The following is an 18353-nucleotide window of genomic DNA, read 5'->3' as shown; positions in this document are numbered from 1 at the left end:
TCCTCTGACTCCAGCGCTGAGGCCTCTGCTGCTGAAAGCAGGTATCTGGTTTGTTTGTGTTCTATAATGGATACACTGTTTCAACTCCAGCTCTGAGATTCCAGCTGCTGAAAGCAGGTTTCTGGGGTTTTATTTAGCTTCTGGATTTGTAACAATGTTTCAAACTACAATCTCAGAGGCCGGCAAGGCAGCTGGGGAACGTTGGAGTCCTCCATCACTGAAGCAAGCAAGCCTCATGTTTGCTTCAAGCTGCCTGGCTGCTGACCGCCATCTTGGCTGGCAGTTAATTTGCATATCTTCCTGATTAGCCAATGGGAAGGGTAGCGGAGGTACGGCTAATTAGCATGTTTCTCTTTTATTAGATAGAATGAAGTTCTATTACATATTCCAACTTGTGCTAACACACTGATGTTAGCCAATATAAGTAAATTAACTGTGACATACTTATTTTTTCCATAGATGTTTATTGAAATCCACCTTGTGTCACCCTTAAGAATGTTATATATCTATGAAATAATGAGAAGGTATGGTCCTTATTCTTAAAATCTCATAAGTACAAATAATATATAATACAATTTGCCAAGTGTCAAAATAGAGGTCTGCATGAAGTGTAATAAGAGAATGAAGAAAAACTTTTAAAATATAATAAAACATTTGCTATGTCTTAAAGAATAAATAGGATTTTTCTAAGCAAATGGGCAAAGGGATAAGTAAAAGGAAATTCCAGGCCCAAGAAATAGCTTGTGAAATCAAATCCCAACATTTGGGAAAATGAAAGTCCTTCCTTGCAGTTTCTTTCTCTAATCGCAGTGGGAAGTACTAGGTGGTGACTGTGGCATAGATAGGCATAGTTTTCTGTCATCCTTCCTCTATTTGACATCCAGTTGTTAAACCTTCCCACCCTCCTAAAAAGGGAGAATGACTCAGTATGACAGAATGGATGCTGACACATCTGCTTTGCATTGAAAACAAGCTAATTACTACTTATTAATTAGCTATATTGCGAGTAAACTTCACATGTGCAACAGAATTTAAATGGGGCATTTTCCCCTCATGTTAATTTGGCCTGGTACCTCAAATCTGAAAGCAAAGAGTGATGAGTACCCCAAACTCTAAAGAGCTCTAGCAGACCATCTAACGGGTGGTCCAACAAACAGGCTAGCTAACACTGGGCCACCTGGAGGGCACAGACCACTGAGGAGGAGTGGCCGGAGAGTAGGCATTTCTTTAGCAAGAGCACTTCAAGGTGCTCTATTTTTCCTTCCTTTACCCCTCCCCATTCAAATAAACTTGGTTTCAGAAATCTTTATATGTGTCCTCTAAAATTTGGGGATGAGGGGCCTTTGGCTTGATATCTGACCCAATTCCCTCATACACACACACACACACACACACACACACACAATATTTTAAAAGCAAGAAGTTATTTAGAGCAGCTTGACGTGCCAGAGAAAAGATGAGGTCACATTAAGAACATCTTGTACTTTAAGAATTTCTAGATATTCAAGGACAAGAAGAGATGCAAGCACTGGGAATAACCAGACATGAGTCAACTGGAAGGGAACTCTGTCCAAAAGGTAGGCTCTGAGGGATAAGGCACCTCCAAGGATGATGTCTGGAGTTGATAGTGATGGGCTGAGGGAGTTCCAAAGCAGCAGCCATGAAGATTCAGACAATATTGGATGGGAGAGGCCCAGAAACAAGATCCTCTAAGAAACATAAAAAGAGCCTAAGAGCAGAATGGCCAACGTTTTCCTCTGCCACATGAGAAAGGCAGCAATACAACATAAAACTATGCAGGCAAGAAAATGCTGTCCTGTTTCTCACTGTCTTCCCTTCCTCAGCTTCACCCCTCAGACAGAGGGAGGACAGGGAGAACCACGTGGGCCCATATTCAACAGGTTCGCCAGAGCCTTCCTGACCAGGCTGTCCTAAGAGGGCAATTCCAAGCTGGGCACATGAAAAGGCTCGGAATTAAGTGAGAAATGAAGCTGTAAATTAAAATGGACTGGATATTTCAGTACCTAAAACTGAGACTACATATCAACAGAATTCCACAACACAGTATATCCTGAAGTATTAAGAGGCACACAGTCATGATGTCTGCAACTTACTCTCAAATGGTTCATCATAAAAACATATATTTATGGACCTAGCCAGTGTGTTCAATGGTTAGAGCATCAGCCCACACACCAAAGGGTTGCAAGTTCGATTCCTGGTTAAGGGTCAAGGGGCACATGTGAGAGACAACCAATCAATATGTCTCTCTTACTTCACAAGGATGTTGCTCTCTCTCTCTCTCTCTCTCTCTCTCTCTCTCTCTCTCTCTCTCTGTCTCTCTCTCTCTCCCCATCCCTCTCCCTCACTCCCTTCCACTCTCTCTAAAAAGCAATGATAAAAGTAGCCTTGGGTAAGTATTAACAACAAAAAAGTGTAGTTATGTATTTTGAGAGACAGCAATAATTGGTGAAATTATGTGAAGAGTATATGAAAATACTGCAACTTTCCTGTAACTTTTAATTTTAAAAAATTAAATTTTTTATTTAAAAAAAAATTTAAAAACCCATGGTCATCTGCTTGAGATTTTATTCAGGGGAAATGAATGAGTAAACAGAACAATTTAAAGTAACAATGGAAAGAAAAAAAACACATTACCTGGCTTTCTGCCCATGCCTACTGAGCCATAATGTTCAGTAGATCAATTACACATAAGGTATCTCATGTCATTGTCATGAAACCCTACGAGTTATGTATTATCATGCTGATTTTATAGACAATGAAACTAAGCTCCACATAGATAAGGTAAATTGTTGAGAAACACAAATTTTCCTAACTCTATATCCGGCACTAAACATGTAAGCTATTTTGCCTTCTCATTGCACACATTGTAAACATAAGTTCCCAATACCATTAAACAGACCTGCCTGTAAAGTTCTTTAATATTTCACATTTCAGAAACACAATATGATACAAATATTGGGGGGAAAGACTAGGAATAGCTAAGAAGCTATTTAAACCTGTTATAATTGAGCTGGTAGTACCCTCACAAACTTCTATTATGGATTAATTGTATTGACTTAACAAGTACTTACTGGGTTCCTGCTATGTGCCAGGCAGTAAGTTTGGCCATAAAAACACAAAAATAAACATGGTTTCCACTCACACTGGATTACAGGAACAGTAACCATTACAAACTGCCAATAGCAGCCCAAACTATGTTTTACGATGTAAATGTGCGCACACAGAGAAGGGGCAAGGCTCTGCTGGGGTGGTCGGAGAAAGCTTCCCGGAGGAAGTAACTTGTAAGCTGTGACCTGAAGGGTGAGTGGGGAAGGCAAAGCAAAGAGGATGCAGCAGTGTTTTCTGGGAAGAGGGACAAGCACATGTGAAGGCCTGGCGGCCGGAGAGGATATGACAGATTCAAGGAACTGAGAAAGGTTGAGAAGTGCCCAGTCACAGAGTGTGAGGAGGAGAGGGGGAGCGAGAGATGCACTGGCAAGAAAGGAGAGTTCTTATGGGCCATGATGAAAGGATTTGGACTTTATTTTAAAAGAAGTGTGAAGAAAGGGAGTCTGCATCCAAAAGCTCATGAGTTTACACAAATTCCTGAAATCATATAAACAATTCAACTTCTGAAAAACCTCTCCCTCTGAACTTAATCCAAACCACAGCTGATCCAAAAAAATGGGGAAAATGAGAGGAATGAAATGAAGCAAATTTAATTGCCAGTTTCATAAAAGCCGTTCTCTTTCTCTAGTCTGCACCTTATGTGGGCACATGCTCAGGGAAAGGTTCAGTTCCATTGAAAGAACCATACAGATCCAACACACACACACACACACACACACACACACACATCTGGTTGTTGACATTTCTAAAATTAAAATGGCATTTCCATTTTGAATTACAATTTATTTTATCATGTTGACTATAATAGAAATAAATTGGCTATTGTTATTGAATATTATGCCATGCTACAAAGGTGTGTGTATGTGTGTGTGTGTGTGTGTGTGTGTGTGCTTACTTGGCATGGAAACAAAAAACTTGTGGAACAGAGGCACATGTCCAGGATTCTCTGCCTTATCATCAGTCTAAAGCTATAGTAGCTAGTCCCTTATTATTCCTGAATGGCTTCCCTCCACTGCTGTTGGGGGTAAGAGGGACTAAACAGAAAAGAAATGGATTAAGGCAACTTGCATTTATTAATAAATAATGATAAAAACTGTAATTTGTCAAGCTACTACTTGGTAAGAGGCACAATATTGGGTGCTTTGCGTGTATTATCTCATTTAATCCTTTCAAAATCTTATGACATAGGTGATATCTTCATTTTATAGCTGAGGCATTAAGACTCAGAAATTACCCAGAGGTCTTCTTGACTCTACAGGCATTATATGTTCTTAGTTACTCTAGAGTCTTGAAAATAATCGTCAGCTTTTCCAGTTTTATTGAGGGTCAATCTTGGATAGCTTGTACAGGAATAAAATAAGGGTACTCCTCTTCAAGACATGGACTGTTTTAACTTCAGAAGTGTATAAGACTCAAGACAAATATGCAAAACTACAGCTTTACTCTTTATTCATATTCTTAATCTTTATAAAGGAGAACATAAAAATTTTCTTTCACTCCACAAATCTATTTTTCATTAAAATCAGACATTCCCTCAAGTAATATTAAACATTGGGCAGGCAACCAAAATATACTGCCAGATTCCTTTCTTAATTTGGCTGTGTGAAGCTATTTGTAATTTTCTCTGACAGCGAGTTTTCCAGGCTGACAATTGCTCAGCACAATTGCATTCTAATACATTCTCCAACCTCAAGAGCTTTTGCAATAGCAAAATTTGAAATTTTGGAGCTATATCTCATAAAAGATTTTATCTTAAGGTGATATACATGCAAAAGACTTATAAAGTCTAACAGTAAATATTTACAAAATTTTCATTTCTAGTGATAATTATCAAATGTTTTGCTTAGGCTTTGTTTGTTTCAGTGTACATAATGGTCTCAGAACACAAGTTTTTGTAAGATACATGTCAATTTGCAAGTAAAAAAGGCAGGTAAATGTAAATAAAATAAAAATACTAATTTGTGGTTTATAATCTCCAACATTGATGGGGCTACTTTATTCATCTCTACAATTTTAAATAATTGAAAATATAATATTCTCAAGTAACCTGAAAATCCTCAAACCTACAATTTAGCCTCAAGACTGGGAGAAAAGGAGAGAAGGTTTAAGGATCAAACTGGAAAACTAGTAAAAACCATCCTTCTCTCAGTCTACTTCCAAATTTTTCTAAGGTAGACAAATGAAAATAAAGGGAAATCTATACAATTATAGAAAATGAGAGGACTATAAACCAAATAAAAGTGGGGAGATGGAGAGATGGCCAATCTCAAATTAATCATCAGTGAGGGGTCAATATTTATTCCAAAAATAAATGGAATAAGCCACTAATATAATGTCTTTGCTACCATAAATATTAAGTGATAAGTCTATGAGGTAGCCGTTTGAGGAAAATATTGGTATTTCTGAAGCATTAAAGGAGTCCCATAGAAACAAGAGATTAAAAAAAGTAAAATTACTATTCCAGGGATTACTTCTAGTTTACCCTAGGCATGGATGGGCTGCTTAGTAAATGCAGTGAAGGGTTGGCATGGCTATCTCAAAACAAGAACTATGCTGGCACTTAAAGAGGTTGCTATCACACACATATTAAAGAAAGATTTTTGTCCTAAAGATAAAGGTTTCTACTGAGATATTACTGATTATAACACCCTTTATTCTGAACTTATATTCCAGTAAAGGCAGCTTCCAATAACAAATCACATAATCTCTGACAGACTGTCTCAATGAGCAACTAGACCAGCTTAGACCCACTTTGTCAGGATGAGCCAAGTATAAGAGAAAGCGCTCCATTTTCAACTACAGAAACAATCTGAAAAAGTAGAACTAGTATTTATTTTATTAAATAGTTGCTTTTTCAAAAAGAGGACATGTAGAACATCTTTAATTTTTTATTTTTAATGAATTTCAAGGAATTATTAAAATTTTAAGCAGATGGAGACAATTTAAATGAAAAATTATGAGATCAAGAAATATATTTTTGAAAATTGAACAAAAGTTAGGAACACCATTTTGAATTGGCAGAATTAAAAGCTAATTATTACAGAAATTGTATTTAGCCCTAGTTGGTTTGGCTCAGTGGCTAGAGTGTCAGCCTATGGACTGAAGGGCCCTAGGTTTAATTCCTGTCAAGGGCACATGATGGGGTTGAGGGCTCGATCCCCATTCTTCAAAATTGCACACACTCATATACATACCTATATATACATACATACATATATATATTTTTTAATGATAAAAGGGTCAAATGATCAGGATGTGTATGCATCTCACAACAAATGAGTACCAAAAGAACATATATCAACATAATAAGGGTCGTATACAACAGGCCCACGGTAAACATTATACTGAATGGTGAAAGACTGAAAGCTTTTTCTCTGAGGTCAGGAACAAGACAAGAATGTCCACTCTCAGCATTCCTATTCCACATAGTACCAGAAGTCCTAGCCAAAGCAGTTGGGCAAGAAAAAGTAATAAAAGGCATTTGAATTGGAAAGAGTAAAATTGTCAATATTTGCAGATAACATGATTTTAGTTTAGAAAATCTTAAAGATTCCACCAAAAACACTGCTGGTACTAATCAATTAATTCAGGAATGTTTCATGATATAAAATCAACATATGGAAACAAAGAAGGAGGAATCATGCTACCTGATTTCAAGACTTACTCTAAAGTTAGGTATTAAAGATAGTGTGATAATAGAAAAGCACAGACACACAAAAATCAATTTAAAAATAAATAAATAATAAAAGAATAGATGAGTAAATCAAGGAAATAGGTTAGAAAGTGAAGAAATAGATCCATGTTTACTGGTTGATGTTATTTATGACAAAAAGCCAATTCAGTGTAGGAAGAAAAGTGTTTTTAACAAATGGTCCTTTAAAAGTCAAATATGCACATGAAAAACTTTGAGCCTTTTGTTATTCCACATGTAGAAATTAGCTTGAATGGATCATAGAGTTAAATGCAGATGTTAAACTCACAAAATTTCTAGAAGAAAATATTTCTTTCAAAATAACTTCAAGATGAAAATCTTTTCAACATTTAAGGTAGACAAAAATTTTCAGGGAGAATACAAATGCTTGTATTATAAATTAAAAAACTGATAAAATGTACTTATCAAAATTTTAAAATATCTGAATTTTCATAGACATTGTTAGAAAAATTAAAGGCTAGAGATTGCCATAAAAATTTGGCAGTGCATATATCTGACAAAGAGCTTTACCCAGGAATATATAAAGAACCCTTACAGCTCAATATAAAAAAAGACAAAATCTCAATTTTTAAAACAGGCAAATATTTGAACAAATATTTCACAAAAAAGGTATATAATCACAAATAATCACATAAAAATTATTAGATATTGGAAATTCAATTTGAAACCATAATGTGATATAAAACATCCATTAGAATGGCTATTTTTTTAAAAGATGATATTAAACATTGGTGAGAATATGAAGCAACTAAAACTCTCATTCTATAGGAATAGTCTAGCATTTTCTTAAGATGTTAAACATATTCTTTTTCTATAATACAGCATGTCTATTCCTGGGTAATTACACAAGAATAATGAAAACAAGAATAATATGTCTATGCAAAGACTTATACTCTACATGGATATCCATAGAAGCTATATTTAAAATAGCCCCAAAATGACACAACACAACTGCTCGTGGATTAATGAATAGATTAAATTTTTAAAATATATTTATATAGTGGAATGCTACCAAGCAATGAATGTAACAAAGGCAGGAACAAGAGTTATATTGTATGATTTCATTTATATTGATCTCTTGGAGCAGCAAGGCAGATTAATATTGATAGAAAAGAAAATAAATATCCAGAAATTGGTTGAATCTTCATATACCAATAATGAATTATCAGAAAAGGAAACTAAGAAAACAATCCCATTCACAATTGCATAAAAAACAATACCTAGGAATAAATTTAATCAACAATGTAAAAAACTTACACGCATTCAAAAAATTATAAGACACTGAAGAAAAAAATGAAAGAAAATACAACTAAGTAGAAGCATATACTATGCTCATATATAGGAAGAGTTCACATTATTAAAATGTCTATACTACCCAAAGCAACATATAGATTCAATGGAATTCCTATCAAGATACCAAAGGTGTATTTCACAGAACTAGAACAAATATTGTAGTTTCTAATAAAAAGAAAATTCAATAATGATCTAACACTTCTTATTTTCACTTTAAAATGTGTATAATCCAATACTTTTAGAATCAGAAAAAGTATTCTTTAAAAAATAAACTGCACACATAGCTCCAAGAGGCAGCAGATATTGTAGAAAAAAGAACATTTGTGGTACAGATATAAACTCTAGAGCTATTTCTTATTAGCCAAGTAACTTTGAGAAAGCCACTCACTTCTCTCTGTCTCAACATCTATATCTGTGCAAGGAGGTAATGAATTCCACAATGACACTGTGCAAATAGGCAAGATAATGATGTAACTGCTTTGTATATTCTAAAACCTTACTAAACGCTCCCTTTTTTATAATGATCCTTTATTTTACCTTCCTTTTTTTTAAGTCATTCCTGCCCTTTTCATTGTCATAGTTAAATAAGGTAGAAGTATTTAGGATGCTTGTCTGTTTGATTTTTCTTAAAATGCCTTACTAGTAGCAATATCACTAAGAATGTAAGAATTTCTTTCAAAATATCTTCAAGAAAATACTGTTATAAATTTAGCATCAATTTAAAAGAAAATAAACTTATTTATTTGCCATGAAATTATATTTTGTTTATCTAATGAAGTAAAACACTGACCTGATAAACAATAAAGTCTAGTTAAGGTAGGTTTGGATAGGGGTTTAGCAAAGTGCACAGTTGATGTTTACTTTGCTGACCCCAAGAAAAATATGCTTTCCAAAAAGGATTCCTTATGGTTAATTGTGTTCAAGTTCATAATCAGAACCCAGCAGCCACTTTTTGCAGAGCCTCTCACAGATGCTGCATTTTAGGGAAAAGCTGCACTGACCCGCCTGCCTCATGCACTGTGTTTCTGACATCTGAGGCAACCCTTATAAAGGCTTGTAAGTCAACCAATGGGATGAAGACCTGGCCTGGCCTATCAAGATTGCACAGTAATATCCTCATTTGCATCTTCATTGATCAATAAGAGCAGCTCCATTCTGTGCTATTTGGACAAATCAAACTGTGAGGATTTGGAGTCCTCATTTGCATAGAAATGGATTAATGGGGGTGGTGGGCTGAGAACTCTTATCTATATAATCCAGCTTCATCTCTGACTCCAGGGAACACATACAGTTTCCATCTAAGACTGTTTCCCCAGCAGCTACCCAGCTGAAGCTATATCACCAAAGCTACAACACCAGAGCTGAGCTGTAACACCAAAGCCTCCTCACCCAGGCTGTCTCAACCAAGCTGCCTCACAGCTAGGTTGTTCTACCACGGCCATGCTGTTCCACAATTAAACTATCTCATAGCTGTACTGTTCCACAGCCAAACTGTTTTACAATTAAGCTGCTTTCACTGAATAAAGTCCTTCCCCTCACTGCACCCCAAGTTGGGAAAGCCTGATGGTGACAACAATCTTCAGGTGACAACTTGCCTCTCCCTTGAAGTAAACATTATTGTATTAAAACACTTGTTTAATGATAAGCTAGTTTCCTTCCAAGTAACCTTGTTGAATGCTGGGTTCCAACAAAACTAGGTTTATATCTATGCCTTTATTTCCCACACCTCCACAAACCTGTGCTGCTGGTGGAAATCAGGCTCTTCCATGGGATCACAAGAAAATATTTCAAAGACCCATGCATGGGAGATCTTGGTGTGGCAGGATTATTCAGGAAGGTTGCCCCTGGGTTTACAATGTCCCATCTCCCTTCATCCCACCATGGAAAAATCCAGTCTTATCTTCAGAATCTAAAAAAAAGGCCAGTGTCCAGAGTTTTTGCAAAGGAGAGGTTCTTTGTTTCCCTGGGGTTTTAAGCAGGAGCTTTTTCAAAATAACCAATGAACTTCCTAAGCTTTTGTGCACTTCTGATGGGTCCACCCACTTACCAATAATCCCTTTCCCAGGTTAAATTGACAGGCCTCTACAGTCAATTTAACACACCTTCCCCTGCACTATTTTGACTTCTATCGTGCATGTTCTTATCTCCACCTGCTTCCCGGACCATCCAAAGATCAGGTATCTGAGGGGGAAAAGAAGGAGTGTTAATTCCCTTGGATGGATAATGCTATGATCCCCTGTGGTGTGGGGTGTGTGTGAAGCTGTAGCTTCCTGATGAAGCAAACAGGCTCAGTGTCCAATTCCCTTTGCTTTCTTCCTAATATCCAGCTACCTATGGTAACACCTGCGTTACCACACACACACACACACACACACACACACACACACACATACACACACACACACACACCTACTCTGCCCATGCATTTGTACATACATACAATGGAGGACACAAGGTGTGTGAATGCTTCCTGACCTTTCTGCTGTCTTCTCACTTAATTCTGTACAGCTCAACTTACTAGACCTTTTTGTAAGCCAGAGAATGGAAAAAACAAAGATTGTGCATGTTAGATTCTGTACCTACTCATTGTACACAAAACAGTCAATATTTCATTGGTGTAAAAAAGGAGACATTTTATAATAATAAGAAATTACATTGCAGTTTTATTGCTTACATTTTTAGTAGAAACTTAAAAATAACTTTTCCAATATTTCACAACTTAGCTGACTTAGTCATTTAAATACCTCAGGACTCATTGTTTTTAAATGAGCAACAGAAAATAAGTGTCAGACATCATTCTCTAAGAAGGACAAAACTATTTTTCTTTTAAAAAAGGTGGAGAGTAATACAATTTTTAAAAATCACATAATTTTCAAAATGACTATATCTATAGTATTTTATCCCATTAATATTAAGCATTGACATCAAAATAAATCAACAGGTGCTTTTGAGCATTGTAAATCTGTTCTAATGATACTGCATATTATAAATGAAGGTAATTAAACTTCAAAAACTGCTATAAATTTCCTGAAGATTAATGAAAAATCAAGAGCCACCAAAAACTACTAGATTTAGTAAAGGATTTTGGCAATGTAGCAGGATACAAAATTAACACCCAGAAATCATTTGCATTCTTATACACCAATAATGATCACTCAGAAAGAGAAACTAAAAAAAATCCAAACAAACCATTTACCATTTCAACAAAAAAATTAAGATACTTAGGAATAAACTTAACCAAGGAGGTAAAAGACCTGTACTTGGAAAACTATAGAACATTGAAAAAAGAGATAAAAGAGGATATAAACAAGTGGAAGGATATACTGTGTTCATGGGTTGGTAGAATTAACATCATTAAAATGTCCATACTTCCCAGAGCAATATATAGATTCAATGCAATCCGTATTAAAATACCAATGGCATACTTCACAGGTCTAGAAAAAATACTCCAAAAATTTATATGGAACCAAAAAAAGACCCCAAATAGCCACAGAAAACCTAAGAAAGAAGAATAAATTTGGAAGGATAATACCAGATGTCAAGCTATACTACAAAGCCACCATAATCTGAACAGCCTTGTACTGGCACAAGAACAGCCAGACATACAGATCAATGGAACAGAACAGAGAACCCAGAAATCTACCCAAGCCATTATGCTCAATCAATCTTTGATAAAGGAGGCAAGAGCATACAATGGACTAAAGACAGTCTCTTCAATAAATAGTGTTGGGATAACTGGACAGCTACATGTAAAAAAAATGAAACTAGATCACCATCTCACACTATACACAAGAATAAACTCAAAATGGATAAAAGATTTCAACGTAAGTCGTGACACCATAAAAATCCTTGAAGAAAACATAGGCAGCAAAATATCAGACATCTCAGGTAGCAACATTTTCACTGATACAATGCCTAGCGCAAGAGACCTCCCCCACCGAGGGCACAAATTTTTGTCCACCGGGCCTCTAGTACTGAATATAAAGTTATAGTACAAAACCACTGTAATCAAAATAACCTAGCACAGGCACAAGAACAGGCATATAGATTAATGGAACAAAACAGAGAGCCCAGAAATCAACCCATGACTTTATGGTCAATTAATATTTGACAGAGGAGGCAAGAGCATGCAATGGAGTAAAAACATTGAATAAATGGTATTGGGAAAAATGGACAGGTACAGGCAAAAAAAAAAAAAATGAAACTGGACCACCAACTTACACTATACACAAGAATAAACTCAAAATGGATAAAAGATTTCAACGTAAGTCGTGACACCATAAAAATCCTTGAAGAAAACATAGGCAGCAAAATATCAGACATCTCAGGTAGCAACATTTTCACTGATACAATGCCTAGCGCAAGAGAAACAAAAGAAAAAAGAAACAAATGGGACTACATGAAAATGAAAAGCCTCTGCCCAGCACAAGAAAACAGCATCAAAATGAAAAGGGAAACCACTGTATGGGAGAACTTATTTGCCAATGGTATATCTGATAAGAGCTTAATATTCAAATATATAAAGTACTCACACAAATCAACAAAAGGAAAACAAACAACCCAATAAAAAATGGGCAGATGACCTGAATAGACACTTCTCCAATGCAGACATACAAATGGCCAAGAAACCTATGGAAAAAAGCTCAAGGTCACTAGTCATCAGAAAGATGTACATTAAAACAACAATGAGGTACCATCTCACACCTGTCAGAGTGGCTGCCATCAATAAAGCGACAAACAACAAGTGCTAGTGAGGATGTGGAGAAAAGGCAGCCCTCATACTCTGCTGGCGGGAATGCAGACTGGTGCAGCCATTATGGAAACCAGTATGGAGTTTTCTCAAAAAATTAAATATGAGACTGCCATTTGACCCAGTGATCTCACTGCTAGGAATATATCCTAAGCAGCCTGAAACACCAATCAGAAAGACATTTGCACCCCTAAGTGCACAGCAGCACAATTTCCAACAGTTAGATCTGGAAACAGCCCAAGTGCCCATCAGTAGATAAGTGGATAACAAAAGGTGTGGCACATCTGCACCATGGAATACTGTGCAGCTGTAAAAAAGGATTCCTTATCCTTTGAGACAGCATGGAGAGATCTGGAGAGCATTATGCTCAGTGAAATAAGCCAGTCAGAGAAAGGTAAGTATCACATGATCTCACTCATATGTGGAATCTAATGAACAAAATAAACTGAATGAACAAAATAGATCCAGAGACATAGAGGTATGGAACAGACTGAAGAATCTCAGGGGGAAGGCAGGGGTGTGTGTGGGGGTGGGAAAAGGTTAACCAAAAACTTGTATGCATATATGCATAACCCATGGACACAAACAATAGGCCGGTGAAGGCCTGGGTCAGGGGGCGGGGGCGGGCTAGCTGGAGTCAATGAGAAGAAAAGGGGACATATGTAATACTTTCAACAATAATTTAAAAAAAAAAAGTCACTTGTCTTCCTGCTGTGTGCTGGGCAAAACTAAGTTCACAGGAATACCAGCTAGTTATTTTCTAGGACGGATGCTTGAACCCCTCCTACCTGACCCCACACCCCAGCCTTTGATGTGTTCCCAGCGATAAAGGTTTGGAAGTTCTCAGGCTGCTCCATGTCACCCTCCCCCAAGCATCTGACTTGTTTGTGCCTTTCTCTCCCTGCCTTTACATTCACCGTCTGTGTAGCCCTCCCTGAGCAGCAGTTTCCTTAGCAACATGCTTGCCTGTTTAGAGGCTTACAGGGCAACAGCAGTTTACGGGCATGCGTTCTCGGGCCTTCCTACTGCATTGCCCCTGTGTCCCTTGTGAATGCTCAAAGGTCAAAAAGTTAAGTCTTTCTTTCATTCTTTTCAAACAAAGGGCAGGAAGTTGTCACAGGTCGAAAGATACATTTTAACTAGAATATTTCAAGTAAGAGTCACTATCTAAGGTACACATGTAAAGAAACTATTTTCTCCAAACCTGAGGACAGATACGTGGAAGCAGATATTACAAGGGATAGAATCTGGAATGCTGGCTACGTGGGAAAATAAAGACTGGAAAGTCAGGATGAGCTTGTGGGAAAACAATGTAATCTGTTTCCTCTTTCACTAGATCTTAGAATCTCAGAATTAGAAGGGATGTGCGGGAGCAGTGCCAAAACTGGTATAAAAATTGCCTTTGCAATTTAGGGTTCTGGGGCTTAGGCTCTGAAACTTTGTATTTAAAATTCACCTTTTAAGTTCTACACTTATGATGTGCACCCTTTCTATATAAAAATTTTACTTTAAAATAGAATTTTATTTTATTGACATTTTAATAAGTTTTATTTTTTAAATATAAAATAAAATTCACATTGTAGACATGAATTTTAGACATTTTTAAATTATAAAAAAGAAACACTCCATCCTTTACTGAATTTTAATAACATTAAAAGCCTGAAGACCATACTATGCTGATAGATTAATAGTATAATTCTTTTTATAGAATTGTAATTCATTCACTTAATTATCAAATATTTATTAAGGGTATACTGTATGCCAGGCAGTCTTCTAAGTTTTGGGAAACACCACTGGACAAAACAGATTTTACATTGAGATGAGATACCATTTTATACCCAATAGATTGGCTTTTTAAAAAATAATTTTAGTGTTGACTTCAGGAGCACATATACTAAATTGGAATGATACAGAGAAGAGAGATTTGCATGGCCTCTGCATAAGGCTGTCCAGCAAATCCTGTGACACATTCCACAATAAAAAAATAAAAATAAAAATAAAATAAAAAAAATCATCTTTCCTCAATAATATCTTAAATTTACATTTTTGCCCACATGTCATGGGTTTAAATAATTGCAGTGTTTTTTTTTGCACCTGTCTTTTCAAATTTCACAGGCAAATTGTTCAGGTGGGAATACTACTAGCCTACCTGTGCTTCAAAACCAGTCATCTAGTGCCAAGGCTTAATTCCATTTGCTCAGTAGTAGTTCCTGCTCACCATAGTGGACCTAATCAATTGTGCAATAACAAATTATCTCAATTATTTCCATGATGCTATTCTCCATTCATATATTGATGATTCCTACCTCTTCACTGTCAACCAATGATTGTTGGTGCCAATTCAATGCCAACAGTAACTGGGAGTGGTGACTGAAGAGAATTTATTCATTCTGAACAGCTCAGTAGTGATACAGCACAGCTGAGGAAGAGCACAGATGAGGAACAGCCCTCCTGTGAGTACCTTCTTCAGCTAGACAGCTCAGCTCCCACCCACTGAAACAGCACATCTCTGCTCTACTCTGTGCCAGGGGACATCTTTGGTGTTTCAGCTCCAGCAGGTGAAACAGTCTTTGGTGGAAAGGGAAAGTGCGCTCCCAGAGCAAGAAGGGAGCTGACATATATAGAGAGTCTTCATTCTGGTCCCTGACTCTTCTTTCCTCATGCAAATGAAGACTCCAAATCCTCTCAGTCTGATTAGTCCAAAAAGCACTGTCCTGATTGATCAGAGTGGAGTCACTCTGATTGGTTGGTGCAGATACAGTTGCTCAGCTCCCATTGGATGGGGAAAGTCTCAGTCATCAGTTAAAATACAATTCCAGGAACTCCTTTATAAGATTTCGCTCAGACAGCAGGAACACAGCTCAGGAAGGCAGTTTAGTGCAGACTTTCCCCAAACCAGGGCTTCCTTAGAGGCTCCTATTTAAAAATGGCTTCTAGGTTCAGTTTTTGTTGTTGTTGTTGTTGTTGTTGTTTAGCTTTTAAATTTTGAGCCCAGTGAGCTACCAGAAGTCCTTCTTGGTAGGACTTTCCTTTCTCAGAGTCAGCACCACTTTGATCCTTGAGTTCTAGATCCATGAACTGTAATCTTTACTAGACAGCTCCCCTTATGTCCCACCGGCACCCTAGACTTAACCTGTCCAAAACGGAACCCAGCACCTTCTCTCTGTATCTGTTCTTCCTGAAGTCACCATGTCAATAAACTGCACCATTGTCACTCATTGTCATAGCACTGGAAACTAAGTCATCCTGAAGTCTTTCCTCTGTCCCATCTCCAGTGTGTTACCAAGTCCTATAGACTCTCCATCTTTAGCTTTCTCAAAACTGTCCACTTACTCTCATTTGGCCCTGCCACAACCCTAATAAAGTACCTCCTAAATGGTCGTCCTACCTCCCTTCTTACCTACTCTCTCTAATTCATTCTTCAGTGGATTCTAAATGAGGCTTACCAAAGGCAAATGTGATTGTGTCCTCCCCTATAGTTACAACCCTTCAGTGTCTCCCTGCTGTCCTCAAGACACATATTTTTTAAAAAATATATTTTTATTGATATCAGAGAGGAAGGGAGAGTGAGAGAGATAGAAACATCAATGATGAGAGAAAATCATGGATCAGGTGCCTCCTGCATGCCTCCCACTGGAGATCGAGCCCACAACCCGGGGCGATGTGCCCTTGACTGGAATCCAACCCAGGACCCTTCAGTCTGCAGGCCAACTGAGCCAAACCAGCCAGGGCAAGACACATATTTTAATTTGATTTATAGCATTTATGATTATTATCCTCTCTCATCAAGCCATACTCACTGCTCTCAATTTTACACTATACTTCTTGAAGTTCTCTTAATACCCCACAAGCTTCTTATGAAGCCTTTGTATACTCCATTTCTTTATCTTGGAAGATACATAGACTGCCCATTATTACTGTGTCCTTCAGGGTTCCAGGGGGCTTCTTCTGAGACATATTCCCTGACCTCCCAAAACATGTACTTCCCATGTGTGTTAATAGCAACCACTAATTTTACATCACATTGATAATGTACTATTTCTCCCACCAGGTTATATATATATATATATCTTATTTCCTCTTGACTCTCTAACATCTAACTGATATTTTTAGCATAAAATCTGTTGATTGATTTGTTGATTGAATGAATTAATGCATTCTAGATGTTTAAAGTTTAATTTGACTTGAATTATAATGAACTCATGGATTAGTTCTATATAAGCTACTTAGCATTGAATTTTTTTTTTAGATAAAAGACAAACCTAAACAAACTTTTACTCACTTTATATTTGTAAAAACTGGTGTCACTTTACACTTCATGTGATGCTTTATGGTGAAACTGCTATCTTAAAATAACTTAGTTACTGTTAATACTTGTGACTCCGAAAATTTATTTCATTTTAGGAAACTTTGAAGATCAGTCTTAAAAACTAAGAGTACCCTAAATCAGGTTTTTCTCATGATATCAGAAATAATAGTGATTTTTAGGCTTTAAATTGAAAGGCTTAAATATTTGTACGTCAAATAATATAGAGCAAAATACGTTCACTTTCTGGTCAAATGGTATAGTATGCTACATGGTGTTATATGCTAAGGAAAAATTCATTTCAAGTCAATCTGCATAAAATATAATTAGATAAGTAAACATTTTTAAACATTTTGTAATTGATTTCAGAGGAAGAGAGAGGGAGAAAGAGATAGAAATATCAATGATGAGAGAGAATCATTGATCTGCTGCCTCCTGCACGTCTCCAGCTGGGGATGGAGCCCGCAACCCAGGAATATGCCCTTACCAGGAATCGAACCATGACTTCCCAGTTCACAGGTGTGTGCTCAACCACTGAGCCATGCCTGCTGGGCAATAAGTAAACATTTTTAATTAAATTCAAGGAAACACATCCCCTGATTGCCTTGATGCCTTCTAAAATGATTAATGTATAATATCTTCAGCTAGTTTTTCAAAATATATTGAAACTCTTTAATAAAATATTCTTCTATTGACGGTCAATAAAGGTCAAGAACACAAAAATACATTATAATGAAAACCTTAGGGAACTTGGATAAAGAAATAGACTTCAGACATGCAATAGCACAACAAAAATAGAAGGTTGGTTAGCTTTCTATCTTACCCAGTATAAAAAACATTCTTGACATACAAAAATTAAACTTTAAGAGAAACAGAGAGAGAGAGAAAGAGAGGAAAGAGAGAAGGAAAGAAATATTAATATTAGAATATCAATAAATAAAGAACTCTAGCACATCAATGAGGAAACTTTGGAATACCAGAAATGAAAATTAGGTAAACCATAGACAGAATTCTTTTGTCTTGAATCCACTCTAATAAGGCTTTTGCTCTCATATCAATGCTGAAACAAGGTAACCATTCATGGCTTTAAATCGCACCATAGTCCAATGGGGAAAATAAAAGCCACTTTAGGTATTTCAAACTGAGAGCATTTGATACCGGAA

The sequence above is a fragment of the Myotis davidii genome, unplaced genomic scaffold, assembly GCF_000327345.1.
Source record: "Myotis davidii unplaced genomic scaffold, ASM32734v1 scaffold1166, whole genome shotgun sequence".
Classification (NCBI taxonomy): domain Eukaryota; kingdom Metazoa; phylum Chordata; class Mammalia; order Chiroptera; family Vespertilionidae; genus Myotis; species Myotis davidii.
The sequence above is the reverse complement of the archived record's forward strand: the minus strand, read 5'-3'. Positions refer to the sequence as shown.